The sequence below is a fragment of the Lynx rufus genome, unplaced genomic scaffold (assembly GCF_022079265.1).
Source record: "Lynx rufus isolate CCGP_SWC_20201006 ecotype Redwood Valley unplaced genomic scaffold, mLynRuf1.p SCAF_7, whole genome shotgun sequence".
In the NCBI taxonomy this organism is placed as follows: Eukaryota; Metazoa; Chordata; class Mammalia; order Carnivora; family Felidae; genus Lynx; species Lynx rufus.
The window spans coordinates 99,472,195-99,486,545 of record NW_025814889.1 but is presented as its reverse complement, the minus strand read 5'-3'; positions in this window follow the sequence as shown (position 1 = coordinate 99,486,545).

The window sequence follows — 14,351 nt, the reverse complement described above, 5'->3', positions numbered from 1 at the left end:
CAAAGAGGAGACTGTAGGGCTGATATAAAAGAGGTAGAAAGAGGCCAACACAGGTTTAGGCCAAAGTGAGAGAGCCTCTGGTGGTTTACCCCTTTGGACTTACTCTAGGCAATGCTTAATGTGCTCTGCTGGTGTGAGGCAAAGCCTAGAAGCCGAGGAAATGCACTCAAGTGTTATAAGGTGTTATGTAATTAATAAAAATTATTTTCTGTGGGGTGCCTGGCTGGCTCTGTCAGAAGAACATGCAACTCTTGATCTCAGGATCATGAGTTTGAGCCCCGTGTTGGGTGTAGAGATTACTTAACTAAAACTTAAAAAAAAATTAGTTTCTTATATAGGTTACAGCAACATCTAGGTTGAAACCCTTGATAGATGTGGTATAAAAAAAAGAATATAGAATTTGTTTATTTAAACATCAGTGAAAGAATATAATGTGTTCTCATTTTTATTGGGATGATTATTACACACTGGTAACGATTAAAGTTATTAATTTATGTTAAAAAATTTGTGAGGGGCGCCTGGGTGGCGCAGTCGGTTAAGCGTCCGACTTCAGCCAGGTCACGATCTCGCGGTCTGTGAGTTCGAGCCCCGCGTCGGGCTCTGGGCTGATGGCCCAGAGCCTGGAGCCTGTTTCCGATTCTGTGTCTCCCTCTCTCTCTGCCCCTCCCCTGTTCATGCTCTGTCTCTCTCTGTCCCAAAAATAAATAAACGTTGAAAAAAAAATTAAAAAATTTGTGAAGTAAATTTCATGGTAGGCAGAACAAGAAGAAAGATTTCACTATGGGTCATCAGCTAGGTTTAGAAATCATCAAAACATAACTTTTATTAAGGAACTTTAGAAGTAATTAAACCTGAACCATCTAATATGATATCGAGCAGCTACACATTTGTTTTAAGTTTAAATTGACTCAAATTTTTTTAAAAAAATTAAAAATTCAGTTCTTCAATCATGGTATCCATATTTCATGTACTCAGTAGCACTCAATATGGTTAGTGGCTACCATACTGGATAGCACAAATATAAAACATCTCATTCTTTGCAGAAAGTTCTATTGGACAGTGCTGATCTATACAAATTCTGTGCCAGTTTCAATGACTGAAAACATATTTATTAAATTGAGTTTAATTTTAGGGTTGAGGAATTTGAGGCCCAGAAAGCTTAAATGATTTATGTATATCACACAAGAAGAGCCTGAAAATGAACCCCAATCTTCTGACTTTCATGCAAGTGATCATTTCAGCATCCCAACCACCAAACTTTTACTGGTATGTCTGCTCTTGAATAAGAGAAGCTTGGATACTCCAAACTGGCAAGCAATCAAAGAATCATTTAGTTTTTTATTTATACTCTACACTTCTATTTGAAGTTAGGCAGAGCTAAAGTCCAGAAACTTCACTTCAAACAAAATCATGATGTCACACTATAAAAACATGATCTGGAAGAGCTTGGGTGCTTTCCAGTTGCCCTGTTCTGTCCCTTTATACAAGTCCCCATTCAATCCACTGTACTCCATGCTGGGACCAGACAGTTTGTTTTTAGGTTAACAGAAAGATAGGCAGATCTGTCTCCTCTTACAATGTCCCGGGAGCACCAGGTGGTAAAGGGCTTGCATTTTCAAAGGTTACTCAGCAGGACTTTGAAAATTAAAGAGAGCCCAGATGAGATGTGGGGAGAGCATGCAGTTACATCTGAAAAGGTGTAGCCTTTCAACTGGGTGAATTCTTGATGAGACAGCAAAGTGAGTCATTAAACAGTAGGCTGTCAATGAAGCTGAGACCCAGATTTGCCTTGGATCTGCTGCAATGCTAATAATTTAGCCATCCAACGAAACCATGGGAGGACCTCTGGTAAACCCTTGGACCTGTTTTTACTACAGGCTTACAATCATTATTTTTCTGGAAATGGGTAAAGAAAGGAGTAGATATATGTTGAAGAGTTATTGATGAAATTCAAGGAATCTTTAAAAAAACGACCCAGTATGCAAGGTCATTTTGGAAGGTCAATTTTATAGCCCCTTTACTGGCCTCAGGGAAAAATGATTACTTCCACATTTGAATTTTGGTAAAAGTTGTTTTTCCTGGACCACTGTTAAATTTCATCCAGCTTTTGGCAGGAATTGCCTTCCTGGACCCTGCTGGAGTGCTGGCTGACATGTTACATCTTCCATAGCGCAACAACTGTTCTATCGAATTCTGGGAGAACAGCCTATTTTTGTTACCAGACGCTAGAGGATGCGTGACATGTCATTAACCTTCAAAACTGGCCCTGCACAAGAGTATTGTCAACAGATGGTGACTCTGAATCTTTCTTTCCTCTCCCTGCCTTCCTCCCCCATCCCCAGGGTATCTTCTGGCTCAGAATGCTCATTGGTTTCAAAGGAAATTTGTGTGTGTGCAACAGACATTGTGGAATGTGGAACAAGGACTGGAGTAAGGTTTCTTTATAATTGAGGCTTATAGAAAATAGATGGGTAGAAGAAACTATCAGTAGTGTTCATATGCAATGACAGGCTAACAGTGATGAAATCAACTCTATGCTAAGAGGCATGCTGTTGTGCATCAGGAAAGGATGGCTGGAACACTGGATGGAAAAGTTGAAAGCTAGCATGGACTTGAGCTATTTAACTTTGAAAATGCTCATTTTGCCTTTTTCATGTTTATCAGTGGAAGTCAATAGTAATTGGAACATTAATTATCAACCATCCCCCAAAAGCTATCTTTGAAACAGGAAGTTGATTGATTCATTCAGCAAATATGTATGGGATGGTTTACAATACATCAAGCACTATGCTAGGCTCTAGGGATAAGATAAGAAATTAACCAAAGTGCCTGTTGGTATGAGGCAGACTAGTAAACAGATGATTATAATGTAGCCCTTATAACTTCCATGGAAACACACATGAGGAAGGGAGATGTCTACAACCATTGCCACAGGGACATCATAGGGTGCAGTTCCAGAGGGCATGAAAATCGATGTGGTAAATGTGTCACATCTTTCCAAAGCATCAATTTCATATGATTAGAATTTTAAACTCTTTGTCCTAAAATAAAACATACATTAAAAAGTAGAAATAGGGGTGCCTGGGTGGCTCAGTCGATTAAGCATACGACTCTTGATTTCATCTCAGGTCATGATCTCATGGTTCATGAGATTGAGCCCTGTGTTGAGCTATGTACTGACAACACAGAGCCCGCTTAGGATTCTCTCCCTCCCTCTCTGCTCCCCGACCCCACTCATTGTGCATGTGCCTGCGTTCACTCTCTCTCAAAATAAATAAATAAGCTTTAAAAAAAAGTAGAAATAAATTTTTAAATAAATTTCTTTGGTTCAGTCCAGGTACTGGTTCATTCTCCATTCTTCTTTCTAGGGAAAAATTTGAGATCATTGGCCTAAGACACGATTATTAGCTTTTTGTGCAGGTGTCACTAAAGCCCTGATAGGCTCTTTGTCCTTGGGTTTAGAAGTGTCAACATCATACTGTTTTACATTCACATGGCACTATATTGTTTAAAAAGTGCATTCAATGGATTTTGCACCTCACAGTAAACCAGTGTACCATCCCCATGTGAACGATTAGGAAATGGGAGCTCTGTGAGATTAATTTGTTTCAGTGGTCACAGGGCTGGTAAATGACCATCAGACTGCACCTTGGGTTTTCCGACACCAAATCTATTATTCTTTCCACTAAATCATTCTGCTTTTCTTTCTAATAATTAGAAGACCAAGGTCAAAGTCTTGCTCTGTCTTTGGGAATGGAGAGTAGAAGTGAGGAGGAGCAGACATTGGGTGATGTTGACCTGAAGGTCCTGAGTCTGGGTGACTCAGAATGCCCCACTTAATACCTGGGAAACCTTAGGGGAAAATGGCATGAAAATTGATGATGGGGGGGTTTGGTTAAGTAGGGAGTGTAATGGTGACAATTTAGGAACCTATCATGAAAGATTTCAAGATCTGTTGCCAGATTTTCGTTCACTGATTAGGTGGCCTTGACACACATCGTATTCCTCATTCTCTCACGGATGCCTCACGACTGTGGGCTTGCTGATTTGACTTTTTCATCCATCAGAATTAAAGTACAAGGTTATATAAACCCATCTAACATTACTGACATTCTGGGAGGTTATAAAACCAGGAAAGATTTAAGATCTCCATCTTAAATTAGGTAATCTGGGAGGGTGTCTGGGTGGCTCAGTCAGTTAGGTGTCCAACTCTTGATCTCGGCTCAGGTCATGATCTCACAGTTCGTGGGTTCAAGTGCCATGTCAGGCTCTGCACTGACAGCACAGAGTCTGCTTGGGATTCTCTGTCTCTCTCTGCCCCTGCCCTGCTTGCGTGCTCTCTCTGTCTCTCTCAAAATAAATGAATAAACTTAAGAAAAAAAGTTTAAAAAATTAGGTAATCTGGAAGCACTGGGAACCATGTTGATGCTTACTGAGAAACAAAATGAGGCTAAACCACATATCACTTAGCAATGCTAAATCCCTGAATTGCACGTTTATATTTCACATGTACCTCTGTCATCATATTAAAGAAGGCATTTGCTTAAAGTAGTTACAGATTTGATTAAAGTCACATACTCTGTTTCAAAATTTAAAAACTAAATGGCTAAGACCAAGAAATGACAAACTAAAGGAAGCCACAGTATGGCTGCCAATTATTGTTGGCAGGAAATGGGATGACTCATTCTGCACATGTGCTTTCTTTGCTCAGGACAATGGGGCATGATGAAAATGTTCAACTTATTGAATATTGTGGACATTTTTGTCATTCAGTTTGTAGGAGACTGTTGAAATGCAACCACAGACTAACAAGAATGCCAAAGTGACCCACGTTTTCTTTCATGTGAGAGAACTGATAATAAATGCTAGGAAAAAGTTATAAACCGTTTCCAAAGAGAATGTGGGTGGTGGATCCCAGGAAAGTCCAGGTGGAGAATTTCCAGAAGTTAGGAAGGAAACACAGTATTGCCAATGAGAGGCATGACGCATTGCCAAGAGGTAGGGAGTAGGATTCATTTCTGTGGAGAAGTAATCAAATGTGTTTTGGTTGCAGGAGAATGGGGATATTTCTGAAGTTCTTCCTAATGTGACCTTGATAAGGATATCCTATCAAGAGGATATCTCCTGTCTGGTATCTCATCCTATATAATATAGGATAATATAATCCTATAAAAATATCTGCCAAATAGGGAAAAGGGCATCGACTTGGTTTGACCTCTGCAAACTGGGTCACTGAGAATACTAAAAGGACTGGGAAGCACTTGTGGGGTCAGGGGGCATATGGGAAATCTCTGTACCTCCCACTCAGTATTTCTGTGAATCTGAAACTTCTCTAAGCAATAAAGTCCTTTTTTTTTTTTAATTTTTTTTAACGTTTATTTTTTTTATTTTTGAGACAGAGAGAGACAGAGCATGAATGGGGGAGGGGCTGAGAGAGAGAGGGAGACACAGAATCGGAAGCAGGCTCCAGGCTCTGAGCCATCAGCCCAGAGCCCGACGTGGGGCTCGAACCCACGGACCGCGAGATCGTGACCTGAGCTGAAGTCGGACGCTTAACCGACTGAGCCACCCAGGCGCCCCTAAAGTCCTTTTTTTTTTAATTAAAAATTTTTTTTTTAATTTTTTTTTTCAACGTTTATTTATTTTTGGGACAGAGAGAGACAGAGCATGAACGGGGGAGGGGCAGAGAGAGAGGGAGACACAGAATGGGAAACAGGCTCCAGGCTCTGAGCCATCAGCCCAGAGCCCGACGCGGGGCTCGAACTCACCGACGGCAAGATCGTGACCTGGCTGAAGTCGGACGCTTAACCGACTGCGCCACCCAGGTGCCCCTAATTAAAAATTTTTTAATGTTTTTATTTATTTTTGAAGGAGAGAGAGACAGAGCATGAGAGGGGAAGGAGCAGAGAGAGAGACAGACATAGAATTTGAAGCAGGCTCCAGGCTCTAAGCTGTAGCACAGAGCCCGATGTGGGGCTCGAACTCACGAACTGTGAGATCAGGACATGAGCTGAAGTTGGACGCTTAACCTACGGAGCCACCCAGGCTCCCCCCACCCCTTGTTTTTTAAAGGACTGAGTTGTTGACAAAGTTCTCAGTGATCAAGACATTCCTAATTTAGCTTGAGGACATTAACTGAAGCTAAGGTTTTATCCCTAACTGGCTCTGTTACTTGGGAGTAGCTTGCCTTTCTGGGCCTGTGTTTCTGTATCTAACTAATGAGAAGGATCCCCTAGATGATCCTCAAGGTCTTTTCCAGCTGGAAAATGCTGTGATTTATGTGAGGAGAAATATTTATGTGAGGAGACTGTACCTATAACAGTCTCAGAGGGAAACACAGTTTTGTCCACAGATAAAGACCTTGAATCATTTTGCCATTTCCCCAGGAAAATATACACTCCATTATTATAGGTTTGCCATGACAGGTGTGTTGTTGGGGGTGGGGCACGAACAGAGGAAATTATTATTGTGAGTGGGGAATGGGGATATAGATGGAGAGGATTAGTAATGAAGGCTGCGCTAGGGATCATTTTTCATTGTAACCTTAGCCATTCTGTCCACAGGGAGATCCTAGATTTGCATTTTCTCATTCCATTTGCAGCCCTAGAAAACGTTGTTCAGTTGGGGCCCTTTTTAGGAAAAGAGTACTCCACCGGTCCCAAGTCGTAAAAGGAAAACACAAAAGTTGGGTAACTGGAGTCCTGTGGTTTGTTCAATAGTGGTATAGAGGTTGCACATTCTCCCCAAATCTGCAAGAACGCAGGTGGAAGGTGCCCTTTGAGGCATGCCCACCCTTTCCTGCATATATGCCAAATAACACCCCAGTGAATATTGCAGGAAAATGATGTGGCATAAAATAACGCCAAAGCAAAAGGCGCCTTTTGTAAACAAATCCTTGCAGCAATCTTGGATGGTCTCTAAATATTCTCCCAATTCATTCACTCAAACATTAGAGCATCTGTTTGTGAGCCAGCAGAGCTTTTCATTTGGACTCATGACACTCTGCAGGCAGTTACACGGAAGAAAATCTTTTATCTCGGCTTCCAAAAAGCTCCATTAGGCAGATCCTTTTTCTTTTTTGGAACAGACCCCTGCTTTTTTGGAGGAGGTATGTTCTTGACAAGTGCTCTTCCCAAATGCACTGCATTGTAATTCAAAGCCCAGTAACTTGACCAGCTTTTGACGTTATCAGATTGGAGAGAGAAGCGCTTCTGCCTGAGGCTCCGGCTGCAAAGGTGAATGTTGGCTGCACCCCTCTCAGCAGGTCCTCGCCTCCCAATGGCTCATTTCAATTTTAGGTTAGAGCCGCTTATAGAGACCTATCGGATCTCAGAAGAAACAGATGTTAGTTTCTTGACTCAAATCTCCAAGGTTTCAGAATATATGAATACTGGTATTTACATGGCATTTATCCCACATTTCCTGAGATGGTCTGGATTTCAGATTATTTTTCTTGATCTTCGATTTTGAAAATGTGTTGTTTTTTTTTTTTTTTACATGAGTGGCTCTCAAACTTGAGTGTACATTAGAATCATTGGAGAACGCTTATTAAAAATGAAGATTCACATGCCCTCTTCCCAGAGATTCTGAGTCAGAAGATCTGAGGTGGATCCAGATATTTCTGTCGATGTTTCAATGTTTTTATTGAGTTGTCACATGCCCGTAGTAAAGTGCTGCACCTTAAGGTCACAGTTCAGTCGATTTTTTAAGACTTCCATGTTTTCAGAGCTATTTTAGGTTTATGGTAAAATTGACAGGGAGGTACAGAAATTTCCTTTATACCTTCTGCCCCCACGCATGCATAGCCTCCCTCTTATCAACATCACTCACCAGAATAGTATGTGTTTCTAAGGATGAGCCCACATCCACACATCATCACCTAAAGTCCATAGTTTACCTCAGGGTTCACTCCTGGTGTTGGACATTCTGGACAAAGGCGTAAAGACATAGACCCATCACTATAAAATAGAGAGTATCTCTCACTGCCTTAAAAATCTTTTGTGCTGTACCTAGTGATTGCCCTCCCCTCTTTTCCCCCCTCCCCCACAACCACTGATCTTTTTATTCTCCATAGTTTTACTTTTTCCAGAAAGTCACATAGTTGAAATCATACAGTTGTGTACCCTTTTCAGAGTGCTTCTTTTACTTAGTAGTATGCGTTTAAGATTTCTCCAGGTCTTTTCATGGCTTGATAGCTCATTTCTTTTTAGCACCGAATAATATTCTGTTGTCCGGATGGAGCACCGTTTATTTATCCATTCATGTGCTGAAGGACATCTGGTGGCTTCCAGGTTCGCTTTTGCAGCTATGAATAAAGCTGCTATAAACATCCACATGCAGGTTTTTATGTGGACATAAGTTTTCAACTTCTTTGGGTAAATGCCAGCAAGTGTGATTGCTGTATAGCCACCAAACTGTCTTCCAAAGATGCAGTAGCATTCTGCATGCCCACCAGCAATGAATGAGAGTTCCTGTTGTTCCACAGACTTACCAGAATTTCGTGTTGTCAGGGCTCTGGATTTTGGCTGTTCTAATAGGTGGGTACTGGCATCTCATTGCTTTAATCTGCATTCCCCGGATGATAAATGATGTGGAGCATCTTTTCATGTGCTTTTTTGCCATCTGTATATCTTCTTTGATGAGCTCTCTTTTAAGGTCTTTGGCCCATTTTTTAATTGGATTTTTGTTTCCTTATTACTGGGCTTTAAGAGTTCTTTGTATACTTTGGGTAATAGTCCTTTAACAGGTGTGTTTTTGTGAATATGTTCTCCTGGTGTGGTGGCTTGTTTTCGAATTCTCTTGATTTTGTCTTTCATAGAAGTTGTTAACTTTAATGAAGTCCAGCTTATCAATTATTTCTTGCATGGGTCTTGTCTTTGGTATTGAAGCTAAACGCCATCACCATACCCGGGTGGTTTCCACTTGTGAGTCTGCTCCAGTAAGCAGTGACTCATTGTATTCCTGTCTGCCACTCTGGTCTTGAGGGCAGCTGTTTGCTTTGTGTCCTTCCTGCTCATGAATCCAAGGAGAGCTGTTGATTTTTCAGTCTGCTCAGCTTTTTATTTGTTGTGGGGATGGAGTGGCAACTGCCAAGCTCCTTACATGGGAAACTGAGTTTTTATGTGAGTGTACGTCTGTAGAGCCACCACCCAAATAAAGCTGTGGAATGTTCCAACACCCCAGAATGTTTGCTCATGTCCCTTCCCAGACCAACTCTACCTGACCCCATCCCCAAATAACCATCATTTTAATGATTCCAGGAGTTTGCCTTTTTAACGGGCTGCGAAAGTGACCTGGATGCATATGCTTTTCTTCTTCTTTTGAAAATCAGTGGATTTGGTACCATAGTTGGAAAAAAACTCACTTGCAATTCTGAGACCAAACTAGTAGAAACGGTCACATGATGGATAAACGTAACATGCCTGTCAAATTCACCTTTATGAAAGAGATTTAGGAAAGCTGCAAGTCCACAGGATGCTGCCAGTCACAGAAAGGCATGCCTGGAATGTGACTGATGGAAAAGGAAACTGTAGCCCCAGTTCAGCTGGATTATAATTCACTTGTTGGTGATCTAGGATGTTTGGTGGTATTTTATGAAGGCAGTCTTGAGAGTAGGAAGTTTTAATGTCTGTCAAATGCTGCTAATCAGGCAAAGGGTGTTTTAATTCTATAAAACCTATTGTTTTAGCTAGAAACAATAATAGTTAATATTTTTAATGTTTATTTATTTTTGAGAGAGAGAGAAAGAGTATGAGCAGGGGAGGGGCAGAGAAAGAGGGAGACAGAGAATCTGAAGCAGGATCCAGGCTCCGCGCTGTCAGCACAGAGCCGGATGCAGGGCTGGAACCCACAAACTGTGAGATCATGACCTGAGCAGAAGTCGGACGCTTAACTGACTGAGCCACCCAGGTGCCCCAATATTGTTTGAGCATCTTAATTAATTCTCACAACAACTCTACTGAGATAGACTTTTATCCCAGAAAACCAATGTCAATTTTTTATAGGAGTATAATAATGCTGAAGATGTATCAAATGTTTCCTGTGTGCCAGCACTTTAAATGGATTGTCTTTTATTCCCATATTATTCCCATATTTGGAAGAGGGAAATAAGCATTCGTGAGCTTGCCCAAAGTCACTAGTATGTGTCAGATAAGCTTGAACCCAACCCTAGTCTCACCTAGATCCTAATCACTTAGCTTCTGTGCTAGACTGTTTCCCTAGAGAAATATAATGCATGTATTTTTTAGCTTGGTGGGGTCTCTCATGTCTTGAGACTGTGTAACTTCCTTGGCTTTAATTTCAGGCTTTTGAAGGATAATTTGTAGGTCTGAGTTTTCATGCCCACCAGAAGGCATAAACTCCCCGCCAGGAGATAACATCCAACATAAATTCATAAATTGGTATTATGGTTTATACATCATAATCTTGTGAGTTTGGTCAGTGGGTAAATGGGCTTCTAAAGGGCTGAACATCTCTGTGTACCATTATAAAAATTGAGTTTTAGACTTGAAAACTTGAGAACAATAGCTAGCCCAGGATAATTTCACCATGGTTCTACCAGCAAACTTAGCTCCATCTCCTAATCAGCATCCCCTACACTGTCCTTCCTCCAGTCCCACATGATGTTCTGTCCTAAAGGATTTACACACTCAGTTTTTCTTTACTTGAAAATCTCAAAGATGAAATACACATTTAGGGGAGAAATGTATTCTTTCTTTACTGTTGTCATTAAAATATACATACAGTGATACTGAACATTAGTACCTAAAGGTCTTGTCCCACTGTTTTATTGGTTGAACATTAGTACCTAAAGGTCTTGTCCCACTGTTTTTTTTTGTTGTTGTTGTTGTTGTACCATAAATTTTAGTGAAAAAAAATCACCTCAAGGATGTTTTCCTAGGCAGACTTAATTTCTTTCAGAAATGAGAGTTACAGGTGCCATAATCTCCATTCATAAATAATTCCATTTCCTTTTGCTTATTTATAGTAAGCAAAATCCAAGTGTATTCTCATGAATAGATGACCAATACCAGTCTTCTGCTTTGCAATCACATTTCAGTACAGGGCACACCCGGTACTTTTTAGATTCATCTGTTTGTATTCACAGAGAAAAAGCAAATGCCCTTTTCTAATACCTTCTCTTAGCTTTAACCTTGAACTCCATCTATGGGATCCAGCATTCATCAGTGTAAAGAACAGTTTGATATCAATGCCAGCAATGATCCCATAGCTGGCAGATACTAATTCTTATGGGTCTGTCCTGATAAATGCACTCTTGTGGTTTCTAAAGCAATTTAACAGGGACTTAGGAGCTCTCATACCCATTTAGAATTTATTCAGCCATCTATCCCATTAGAATACATGCTCCATGAGTACAGGGACTTTTATGTGTTTTCATCATTTTTGTGTGTCCTAGTACCTGGACTATAATAAGTGTTCAGTAAATATCTACTGAATGAATTGATCCATCCATCCACCCACCCATCCAGTGTTCACCACCCACCTTAGCTAAGGTACATACATCTTTAGATGAACAGAAGGAAAAATACCAGCTTCCCCTAAGAGGACTAAAAGCAGCTCCCCTGCTCTGCCATTTCATATAACTCTAGTTCAAATAAGTACTAAATTACATCAGACTGATGCAGCGTTTTCCTCATTAAACCATCCTGCTGCCCAGGAAAATAAATTATTCTTCTGATACAGATCATTTAAGCAATTACGTATTTGTTACATAGCTATTTTTGGGTCAACGTTCACTAAGCAACACGGGTTTGTTCTAATTCTAGCTTTCATTCACGGAAATGCAAAGTCATCTGTTTTGTCCAATGATCAAGAGAGTTATTGACCTTTGAAATGAGTTTGATTTTCTAATAGGATAGGTAATGCACGAACAGAAGAATTAATCCCTAAAAGGCCACATTTCCAATGCATGGGTATTTAAGATCAGTTGGACTAAAAGATGAGAAGATAATAATGGCAGACAGAATTTTTGTGCAGCTCAGGTCCCTTCCAGCTTCCCCTGCCTGCGGAGTTGCAATGGTGCTGGTCATATTCCTTCTCCAATATGCCCTGCTATCAGGTCATAAGCAAATAGATAGAGGGCCCAGCTGTGTCTGAGTCTCCATGGACAGTTTTGGTCATGAACTATCTCAACGCTCACCTCATAACTTCAACCCCATCACTTTCTCTCTGGTGTTTTCTTTATCAAGTTTCATTGCCTGGGAGTTCTAGGATACCACTCTAACACATGCCACCTTGTGTTGTTGAATCTTATACAGGCCTGGAAAATGAGCATATTCTCACATGTACTAAACGATTCTGCTTTGAGTGAACTAGAAGTGCCCAAGGCTAGACAAGAGTGACAAAGTTTGGTAACTCCAAGCCCTGACTGGTTGTCAGTGAAGGGGCTGTTGCCACAGAGACCAGGAAATGCTTAAATCCCAAGTCTCATTTGCAAATCCCAAGGGCTTCTCCTTCACTGCTAGTGGAATTAATTATCCCAATAGCTCAGAGACATAATCTTACAGAACCTTGAAGCCATAGACAGTTGAACTCCTTGCAAAGTCAAATCTACATGGATCATTCAAGTTAATTAAAATTGAGTGGTAAATGCTGCTAAAAATTCAGGGCCTCGTGTATGGCAGGATTTAATTGTATCATTACTCTAGGGTTAGGTTGGTAGATTAGCATGCACTGGGACATGTTATTCACATTGATGAAGTGAATGCAATGAATTGGGAGATAGGAATATTGTTATCATAGAATATTATTTGAGCATGCCAGTAAACCTAGTTGGTCTCAGCTTCACTTTAATAACTCCGTCGGGATTTTTGCTCTTGCTATGAGTAGAAAAAACATCTGCTATGGGACCAGGTCCTGTTCTGTGGACTTGGATTCCATCATTCATGGAAAAGTGCCCTGTTCTAGGCCCATAGTCAGGTACATAGACCATGGTATGATGGCTAAGAGATCAGATGCCACAGAAGATTGCCCTGAGCTCTAACCTGGTTCCCCATTTAAACTAGCCGCATGATCTTGGACACATGCTTTAAACTTTTTAAGCTTCTGTAAAGTAAGGGGAATAATAGTAGTTAGTCCATAGGATTAAATGTGATAATGTGTTTTTCATTCTGGACATAGTACCTGGAAATCAGGAAGTGTTCAATAAATATTGGCCATTACATTATTTTTTTTTAATTTTTTTTCAACGTTTTTTATTTATTTTTGGGACAGAGAGAGACAGAGCATGAACGGGGGAGGGGCAGAGACAGAGGGAGACACAGAATCGGAAACAGGCTCCAGGCTCCGAGCCATCAGCCCAGAGCCTGACGCGGGGCTCGAACTCACGGACCGCGAGATCGTGACCTGGCTGATGTCGGACGCTTAACCGACTGCGCCACCCAGGCGCCCCAACATTATTTTTATTGTCATTGGAAAGATAGAACCTGAAAGGGGGGGTGAGGCTAACGAAAGGTGGAAGATAGGCAAAATTTGCGGAAAGACATTTGACAAACTATCCTTACATTTATTCATTCTTTAACTGATATTTATTGAGCAATTACGTTGTGCAATGCCCTAGTCTATGCATTTGGGATATGCAAGTAGACAAAACAAATATTTCTGCCTATGTGGAGGTTTCAGTCTTTTGGAGAGGAACAGTTAATAAGCAATAGACACAATAAGTGAATAAATTATATAGTAGGTTAGAGGAACATGAAAAAAAGAAAAAAAGTAAAGCCCATAAGAAGAATCAGGAGCACTGAGGGGTGGGGAGTGGAGCTAGGGTAAATCTAAGACTCTGCTTGTAACCAACATGGGTTAAGCCTCCTGTTCAGTCTGTGAGCCCTTGAAAGAGCACCAAACAGAAAACAAATATTGACTGAAAATTCATTCCATTCCTGATACTGTTCTAAAAGCTCCACATATAATACTTTAAAAAATCCTAACAACAGGTAGACATTATTATTTTCTCCATTTTATATAAGAGGGACCTGAAGAACAGAGAAGTTAAGTAAATTGCCAAAAATGACACAATTAATCTGTATTGGAGCTATGATTCCCACACCGGCATCCTTTACCAAGAAGCTATACCAACCCCACAAAGCAGTGAGATCAACTCAGAATGTAGAAATTCTGACATAACTTCAAGGCTGCTTGAGCAACTCTGCCTTTCAAAATAACAAAGTCGCCTCAAATCCAATCATATCCAGATCCCTATTTTTTTTTTTTTGGTCTTAATACTTTAAATGTAAAATATGTTATCAGGTACTCATATAATTATTGCTTTACTTTAGTCTTCCATTGATAGAGAAATTACAAAACAGCTAAAAGACTAAGTGACTATGAATTTG